Consider the following 9,846-nt stretch of genomic DNA (forward strand, 5'->3'; position numbering starts at 1 on the left):
ATGAAATTTGTACCACTTCAATGATTCAGGCTATTCTTGTCCTTTAATTGTAACGTTATTCTTAATTGTCAGGTCGATTATTCAGTCTAATCTTTTAATGGAAGAACTCTGTGTTTGGCCCAATCCCAGAATAATGGATTTAGTGTAGCACTGAAAAATTCCACAGCAGATCTCAACCTATTGGAAGATTCCAGCGTGCCAGATGCCACAAGCACTACTGCCCTACCTTAGCGCTGGTCCAACAGTACCTGTAACTGATATTAAGGACAAATGTGAAAGTTGCACAGTTTACAGATTGTTTCCCCTGTAGCTCCGTCAGTGATGGGTGGAACCGTTCATAACAAAACCGAGCCCATGTCATTGATCATCTGTTGCCTGGTGTAAGCATTCCGTGTATTTTTGATACTCTTGCTACTAATAACATCAGTTGTGTTTGTACAGAAAGTGTGTGTGGCCTTTTTACTGATTTTATGGGGTTTTCGGGGGGAGGGGAAAGATCTGGAGGAAATGATCCAGCTTAATTACTAAATAACTGTCATACAAATCCCACACTGCCAGTTTGTTCTCTGTGGTCATTTTATTTCAAAGTACTGAAGCTCAGAATTATTAATGCTGTTTTGCACAAGCACTTACCCACAGTTAAAGGGGCAGTTCACACCTCTTTTCAACATGAGCTGAATGAAAGGGCTTGCACTGAACACACTTTTTGCTTATTCGTTTAACTAAGAAATATCTACGGTTTCTGTTATTTCTGGCACTAAACAGGATACAATCTGAAGTGTTAAAGGAATAATGTCATAGAAAAACATGTTACTAGAGCTTCTCCAGCAGAATCCTGCATTGAAATCTGCTTTTTTTATATTAAGATTTGAAATTTCACATGGGGCTAGCTATATTCTTTATTTCCCAGGGTGCCACAGCCATGTGACCTGTGCTCTGATAAACTTCAGTCACACTTTACTGCTGAGCTGCAAGTTATGTTAATATAGAAGAATGGATGGTATTAAATATAAGTGTGAAGTGCACAAGGTTGGGGGAGGGTTCATCCTGTAAGAGGACAATGATCCCACACACAAGGCCAAAGGAAAGCTTCTCTCTCTGTGGCAGTGAAGGCTTGGAGCAGGGCTATTGGGTTCCCTAGAGGGCTTGTGCTTAAGAACCCATCACTCAGGCATTTTTACAGAGGAAATGGCTGAGCAAATACACATGCACATAACAGGAAGGGTTGCGCTGTTTCATTGTCGGCAAGTTCCAAAGGGATTGTGAGCCTTTAGGCACAGCAAGGAGACTTTCTTTACATGTAGATCCAGTTGGCCTTTCATATCCACAGGCACCCTACATACACACCCAGCTCTCTCTGTATCTCAGTCACAAACTGATGCTGCTGTGTGTGTCCCAGCATGCCTAGCTACTAGTGCCCCCTGAACATTCCTACTCTCTGCTCTCTATACTTAACTTTATCTCCCCTCCTTAATTGTAATCCCGGCACATTGATCCATCAGCAAGCTGCAGTCACCATGCAAGTCCTGTAGGCTGAAGTGGATTTAGCAGAGATGGAGAAACCTGTGTGCCGGTTCCTTTGCGCCTCTCAGAATTTCCTTCCTTCTTTATCTGAGCTCAGCTTGTTAGTACTTAGCGTTGAGGCAAGCCTGTCCTGTATCATGGGAATGTCTTGTCCTTATCAAGCGGATACGCTGCGGAATATTCCCCAGCCGGGGGAAGGGGGGGGGTTATATCTACAGGTACATAATTAGTTCTCTACTGATTTGCTTTAGTCTGAATCCTATTATTCTGAATATCAAGATATAAAAAAGGGAATGGCGCTAGTACTCTGTGCACTCGTAAATGCTAACATCTATGTATTAATATTTATACAGGATCTGATTCCCCCAAGGATTCCGCAGGACCTGCCATATGAATATCATGGATAAAAGGTCGCTATATAATCACAGGCTTAATCACATCTCCGGTGCATTAGAAGAGATTGAGAAATGCAATAACTCAAAAAAAAACAATCAAATTTCCAAGAACCAGGCTCAGTCAATCAGGTCAGTTCCTCAGCATTGCTAACAGCAACCCTCAACAAAAGTCCACTATAAGAACTACTCTGTTATAGGGGTAGTTTGCTTTTAGTTAGCGAGCTAGAGATTAACCAATTCTAAGCTTTTCTGTTTGTCTTCATTAATACTACTGGGGAGGGGTTTTTGATCTTTTATTTTAATTATTAGCATCACCAAGATGGCCCCTTTAATATATATATATATATATATATATATATATATATATATATATATATAAGACGCGTTGCTAGGCAACCATACAGTGTGGAGAAACAACAAAGGTAAGGTAGTAAAGAAAAGAATAAAGAAGTTTATTTGCAAACCGTTCGTTAGTGTCATTATTGTGCCAGATATTCCCTTAGGCCGAGAGTAGCAATAACCGTCTGCAAAAGATCGTGTGTGTACGGGCACTCTGTTGAGAACCGCGCTGTCCGTCAAGATAAGGCACCTCCCCCGTAACTCTCTACTGCCTCCCCTTAGCAACGATACTCACACTCTGGTGCAAGCCGCGCTGTCCGTCAAGTGAAGATACCTCACTCGTAACACCCTACTGCCTCTCCTTAGCAACGATACTTACAATCTGGCGCACGTTACTTCGTTGCACCATGTCCTCCATCTGGGGCAGGTGCGGCAACTCCGCTGCCCCTATTGTATGCAACAGTATAGGGTGGGTGCCGGCCGCGGACTGACATCACTGGTTTCGGCCAGGGATGTCGACCAGCCGCACCACAAACCCATCAAAGAAAGCGAAGGTTTATGGAGGCATATTTGGGGAGCGCCCAAGCTCCACAGTAGCCCCCGTGGGGGATTAACGAGTTTGTAGAGGCACACAGAGGGAGCGCACAAGGAGTGTAGTTGTAGGGGGGTAATCATATACCCCACACGGGGTCTGTCAGAGGGAGTAGGTGCATATAGTGAAGCGGGCTTCTCACACAGATTCCCATTGAGTGGTGGGGTACACCTGCTACCCCATGCGGAAAGAGCAGACTGGGGTACACCTGCTACCCATTTATTATGCTACAGCTACGTAGGGATGATATCCTGGCAAATGAACACCCCATTAAGTTAGGTTTGAAAGAAAACAGAAAAAGTGTAAAGATTAAAGAATAAAGTATGTACAATAATTGACAGAAGAGTGGATACATGTCGCCACTTTAGGTGGGCGTCCTACATATCAGAACTTGGTTATATTTGTAGTGTCAAGATACTAACAAAATTACAGATACATGTTACACAATATTGTTGAAACATAATGTATCAAAACATAGAAGAGACCATACAGAAACAAAGAGTCCCGCTGGGACCAATGCAAACGTCCATTAGCCAAGTGGCAAAGGCCTGTTGAGGTCCCCGGGGCACCCATTGTTGTAGAAAAAACCCCAAAGAGCATGATTAAAGGAACAAGGTCTAGATAAAGCAGCCTAATGGCAGAGTCTCATTGAGGCCCCTGGGGGTCACGCAATCAAGTCTATGGATCCATCTTGATTCCCTTCGTAAGAGGGCCTGGTCCCTGTTACCTCCCCTTAAGAGGGTTGGTTGAAAATCAATTGCCATGCACCTAAAGGTTGGGAGGGAGTGCTTCATCCTGAGGAAATGTCTGGCAACCGGCTGGTCTGCTTTTCCCTCCTTCAGGGCCCTGCTTATTGCTGAGCGATGATTTCCTATACGTTCCCGTAGTGTAGTGATGGTTTTCCCTACATAATAGAGACCACAAGGGCAAGTAATAATGTATATCACATAGTCCGAAGTGCATGTCAGTCTGTAGTTAATTTTGAAACGTTTACCCGTGTGGGGGTGAGGGAAGTTTGGTCCCGTCAATAGGCATCTACAGGTGACACAATCGGGGCACTTGAAGCACCCCAATTTTCTCTGTGAGGTTAGCCAATTGGTAGGGGAGGTGAAGTGGCCCTTGAAGTCAGTCCTAACCAGAAGGTTCCGCAAGCTACTATTCCTCTTGTATCCCATCATTGGTCTCTTAGCTTGATACAGGGACAAAGTCTCATCTTGGCTAATCATTGGCCAATTGTTCTGGATGCTTCGGGATAAGTGTGTCGAGGTGGAGTTGTATGTTGTTGTAAAAATCAAAGGAGTCGACTGAGTCCTGTTCTTAGTAGTCTTTTGTAGTAGTCCAGCTTGTGTGTGGAGAAGTGCTTTTTGGAGTTGTGGGTCTAGTTGACTTTCTGTGTACCCCCGTTCCAGGAATCTCTCATACATTTCTCCTAGTTGGATCCTAGCCGTGTCAGAAGAACTATTATTCCTGATAACCCGTAGAAACTGCGAAAAGGGGATACCCCTAATTGTAGCTGGGGGGTGATGACTGGATGCATGTAAAATAGAATTGCGGTCAGTCGGTTTTCTAAAAAGTCTTGTGTCCAAGCTTGAGTCTGTTTTAAAGATGTTTAGATCTAAAAAGTCTACATTGTCCTGATGGAAATTGAGGGTCAATTTAATTGGATTATCCAGTTCATTGAGCTCCCGGTGGAATCTGAGCATGCTCTCTTCCCCATCACCCCAAATCATAAACAGATCGTCAATGTAACGAAAGTATGTTAGAATCTGCTTCCCTATTAAGGGAAAGATGTGTGCAGACTCAAAGTCCTGCATGTAGAGGTTGGCGTATGATGGTGCGAGTGCACTGCCCATCGCCGTGCCCGAGACCTGTAGGTAGTAGGTGTTCTCAAACCGAAAATAATTTCTAGTCAGTGTAAGTTCCAGGAGTTGTAAGAGAAATTCAGTCGGGGTGTCAGTAGCTGGGCTTGAAGCAAGGGCCCTTCTAATGGCATTGATACCCTGTACATGTGGGATTACGGTATACAAGCTTTTAACATCCATTGTCACTAGAATACTATTGGAAGGGATGTCACCCAGGTCCTTTAGTCTTTGGATAACGTGTGTGGAGTCACGTGTGTATGATAGCATGGATTTGACTAGGGGTTGTAAGAATGAATCGATAAAGGTCGAGACAGGTTGGTACAAGGAACCCACGGCAGAGATAATGGGTCTCCCGGGAGGTGATGACAAGGATTTATGGACCTTTGGTAAAGTATAAATAATAGGGGTACGAGGATATTCCGTAATCATAAACTGGGTTGAATCCTCAGTAAGCCAACCCGCATTGAGGGCAGACAGTAAGATCCCATCAAGTTCTTTTTCAAAACTCAAGGTTGGGTCACCAGAAAGGGCTCTATATGTCTCCGTATCTGCAAGCTGTCCCAATAACTCGTCCCTATAGTAGGAGTAATCTAGTAGAACGATAGAACCCCCCTTGTCGGCAGGTCTGATCACCAGATCCTTATCGGCTTTGATGGTTTTAATGGCTAAGCGTTCAGCCAGTGATAGGTTAGGATAAGATTTGGTATAAGTGGCACCGGTCTTAGCCTCAAGGCTGAGAACCTTACCAAATGTGCGTACAGCTGCAAGGGTGTTAGGGGGTTCAAAGCTACTCTTGGCCCTAAAGCGGGGGCGAGCAGTGTCTTTAGAGTTTCTAAAATGTTCTTTAAGTTTCAACTTACGTTGAAATCTATAAATGTCCACTAGGGTGTCAAAGGTGTCGGGAGTCGTGCTTGGTACGAAAGAGAGGCCTTTAGATAATAGAGATATTTCACCCTGTGTTAGGGTGTGTTTACTCAGATTGAAAATTATGTTCTCTTCCCCCTGGGAGGTTTTCCTCTTATGTTTGCGACCACCCCGTCTGGTCCACCTTCTCCGTCTGATCCCTTTTGGGATCTGGTCTTTACCCCTAAAAAAGGCTTAGAGGCAGAACTGCCCTCCCCCGTCGCATCTGAGTCTGTTGACTGGTCTGAACTGTCGACAGTATTGAGTACCCTTGGGAGTCTTCTGCGTCTCAGTGGTTGGCTCACCCGACCCCCCTGTCTCAGTCCCATTAGCCACCCATAGACCCGCTTGTTTCTGTAATCGTCCGCTACCTTTTGTAGTTTCTTTTGTTTAAAGTTTGTCAGTTCCTGTTTGTACTTTTCAATGTTAGTCTGTAATTTGTTTAGCCAGTCAGTGGAGGAGTCAGATTTAAAGGAGTCAAGGTATTGTGCCTCCAGTCGCTCAATGTCAGAACGTACCGCAACCAGTTCCTTGCCCACCTGTTCAACAACTAAAAGGATCAGGTCGAATGAACAGTGGTTCAGAATACCACACCATTTGCTGCAGAAATCAGGGTTGTTACGCCCAATCGTGGGGATATTGTTAATTCTAAAACCCCTAGGTATCAATCTCTGTCTATGGTAATTGGACAGGAACACCCTGTGTAGTTGGAGATCAAGCTCCCTTTTCTTCAAGTTCAAAATGTCGTGATAGATATCAATTTGGGGTTTACTCACAGCCAAGTCCAGTGGGGTTTCAGAAAAGAGGATCTTGTCCACGTCTTGTGGTGTGAAGGCGAAATCCCTGTTAGTGTCCACCTCAAACGATGTCTGTGAGCAATTCCCCTCCATTATCTGGTGATCTGGCAGCTTGAATGAAATAGTTGATATCTAGGGTATTTCACTTTAAAGTGGCGTATCCAGGTCGCTCTGTAATTGTGATCCAGAAACTCACACAAGATACATGATGAGATGATTTGAGCAAAGGGTAATAACACGGTTAGAGTAGTTTTTCTCATAAGCAAAAAGAATATTAAGGATCGGGTGCTTCTTCAAGGAGGATCCCAGCGAGAGCCATCCGTGTACACAGAATGAAGAGTGAAGAGCAGTCACTCATGTTTAGAGGTGCAATCAGGTGGAGTTTATTAGTCCAACGTTTCAGTTCCCTACTGGAACCTTCGTCAGGGAAACAATTGTGTGCACAGAGCAAAAGTTTAAATACATTATTTGGCGCCAAAAGACGCGTTGCTAGGCAACCATACAGTGTGGAGAAACAACAAAGGTAAGGTAGTAAAGAAAAGAAAAGAATAAATAAGTTTATTTGCAAACCATTCGTTAGTGTCATTATTGTGCAGATATTCCCTTAGGCCGAGAGTAGCAATAACCGTCTGCAAAAGATCGTGTGTGTACGGGCACTCTGTTGAGAACCGCGCTGTCCGTCAAGATAAGGCACCTCCCCCGTAACTCTCTACTGCCTCCCCTTAGCAACGGTATATATATATATGAATAATATTATCAGCCCATGGCCCAGTGGAGCCTACAAGCTCCTCACCCATAGGGTCACATTTACCATATACAGTATTTTCACACTTAAGGGAGAAAAGATCTAAATTCCTTTGCCAAACAAGTGGGAAAAATGGACAGAACCAACTACAATTTGTGCTTTTGAATTGGTGTCAGTAAACACAGTTACATCCAGTTCTTCTCCTTTTCTCCCACATCTTATTGTTTGGCTGTGGCTTGGACATCTGTAGTGAAGGGTTTTCCTGGGAAGGGGAGGCTTTATACCACTATAGTGCAGTCAAACTTTCCTCTTATGTAAATGGCTTTATCATTGCTATAAAAAAAGTACAATGTGTATGGAGCTTACAAATGACCAGTATCAGGCAAGCAAGAAAGAACGTTATGTACAGACCATTCTGTAGCAGCCCAGGGGTCTCGGGCACCCAAAGCTTCTTACAGACCAAAGACACCCAGCACTACACACTTCCAACCAAGAGGATATGATATCTCTGGGTGCTCAGTGTGCACAACTAGACATAGACATGGGTACAATTTCTAGCAAACCTGGGCTCAGTGTTACCTTAATGACAACTTGTATTGATTACCCTTAATGCTGTGGGATGAGTCACTTTTGCCTCTTTATTCCATCAAAACACAGTGATAGGTTGTAGTTGAACTAAAAGATCTGAATGGGTTTAACTGTTTATCTCTGTTATAGTGGCACACCAAGAACTAGGTCCAGTTTGCCATTGATTCTTCCTATTCACCTTGATCTTTATGAAGCTGTTTGTGGTTTGTTCCTAAGGCCACAGTGGGCTTTCTGGGGAGAAGAGCGGTGGCCATGCCACCCTTTCCTGCCTTCACCCACTTCCCAGTCACATGCAAATGAATGGTAACGTCTGATGGGGACCACTCCGGGAAATCAAAGGATTCCTTGTTTTATCCAAATATGTGGATCACCAAACGCCATGACTTGATGTTTTTTGGCTCCCCTGTGTCAAGTTATTCTTAATTGTCAGGTCGATTAAGGGCATGAGTATAAATATCTGTAGGGGGTGTTTGTCTTCTTGTGTTTGCAGCTTTGGTTACAGACAGAAGGGGTGAATGTTTGTATGAGGCCACTCTTTATTAGTTTTATGTTTAAAAGGGAAGGCAGAGTGCCGGGAAGAGCCAATTAAGCATGTATATGGGCACTTAAGGCTTGGACCAATGGCACCCTGCTTAGAACCACAGTCTGAGGAAAAACCCAATCCATGCTGATCCCCTCCCTGCTCTATGTGCACTGACAGCTGCTAATAAACATGGATTCACTTGACTCAGTTGTTGCCTTCATCTGTAAGCAATGCTGCACTTTAGTCAATTAAGATCCTGTATTTGCTCAAGGTTAAAGGAGACATATCCTATAAAAATTATGAATGTACCAGGGAATTATACTCCTCTAGATATAGAAGGATCATGCTTAAAAAAGTTGTGTTTCTGACTGATTTATTGAGAAATTCCACAAAAACCCCACTAGTCCCGCCCATCTGTTCCACTTCCTGCTGGCTGAATTCTCTGGATGAGCTGGGGAGCCGGCGGCCCTCCGTACACTGCACTGTAGGATAGGAACCAATCAGCAGCTAGGCTGACCTGACAGGGAACTGCAGCCTGTCTTTGCTTGGGTGAGTGCAGGGCTGTGATTGGCTCTCCCCCTCCTACTGTGCTTCTGGCAGGGACCGTTAGGACACACCCACTCTTCATTTCAAACTCGGACAGAGAAGTGATAGGATCTATAGGGAGCTCCAATAAAGGGGCCATTGTTACAGATAGGGTTAATGTTTAGCCCAAAGGGAAACCAGCACCGGATATTATTCATAATTGCCTACAAAATTACCCTTTTTTCCCATTTATCCGATATGTCTCCTTTAAGGGTGGGGACATAAATTCCCCAGTCATTCCCCAACATTTACTGAGCAGTTCTGAATGACTGAATGATCAGGGTACTTTCCTTCATGGAGAGTTAAGCCAAGCTCTTACCTGTAAAACAATATTATCTTTCTATTGGTTAAGATGATTTTCTTAGGTTCAAGGTAAATCGCTGGTAAGTCTTGCCCAAGCCAGGGATAGATAGGTTTTTTTGCACCTGCTCTGTTGTGGGCTATTTCTTTCACAGAGAAGCATAGAACATTTCTGAATCCAGAATATGGGATTGTGAAGGGAAAACTTTTTCCATTCCATTTTCTTTTCATAGGCTGAAATTTTTTATTAAATGGATGGGAACAATCCTTGGGGTCTGTACATAAACTATCTGTTTTGAGTGGGCAAAAATCATACATAGCCTGACTAAAGGAATCCTAGCAGGGTATTCCAGATACCATAGAGCAGTTCTGTCCAACTGGCGGCCCATGGCTGTCTGGCTGCTGTGACTGCTTACCTTTGTGTAACCTTTTAAATGGTATCAGTACTAATATTAACTGTATTATTCACACCTTTTAGTCTCTGCATTGTTCAAACTCAGGCTCAGACTGTAAGCACCCACACTGTTCACTGTGTCACTGTATTTACTGCTTGCCCTATGCTGCCCCTGTGTGCCATACTCTGCCTGCCCTACCCTGCCTGTGTGTGCCATACTCTGCCTGTCCTACCCTGCCTGTGTGTGCCATACTCTGCCTGCCCTACCCTGCCTGTGTGTGCCATACTCTGCTTGCCCT

This window comes from Xenopus tropicalis, chromosome 2, assembly GCF_000004195.4.
Source record: "Xenopus tropicalis strain Nigerian chromosome 2, UCB_Xtro_10.0, whole genome shotgun sequence".
NCBI classification, from domain to species: domain Eukaryota; kingdom Metazoa; phylum Chordata; class Amphibia; order Anura; family Pipidae; genus Xenopus; species Xenopus tropicalis.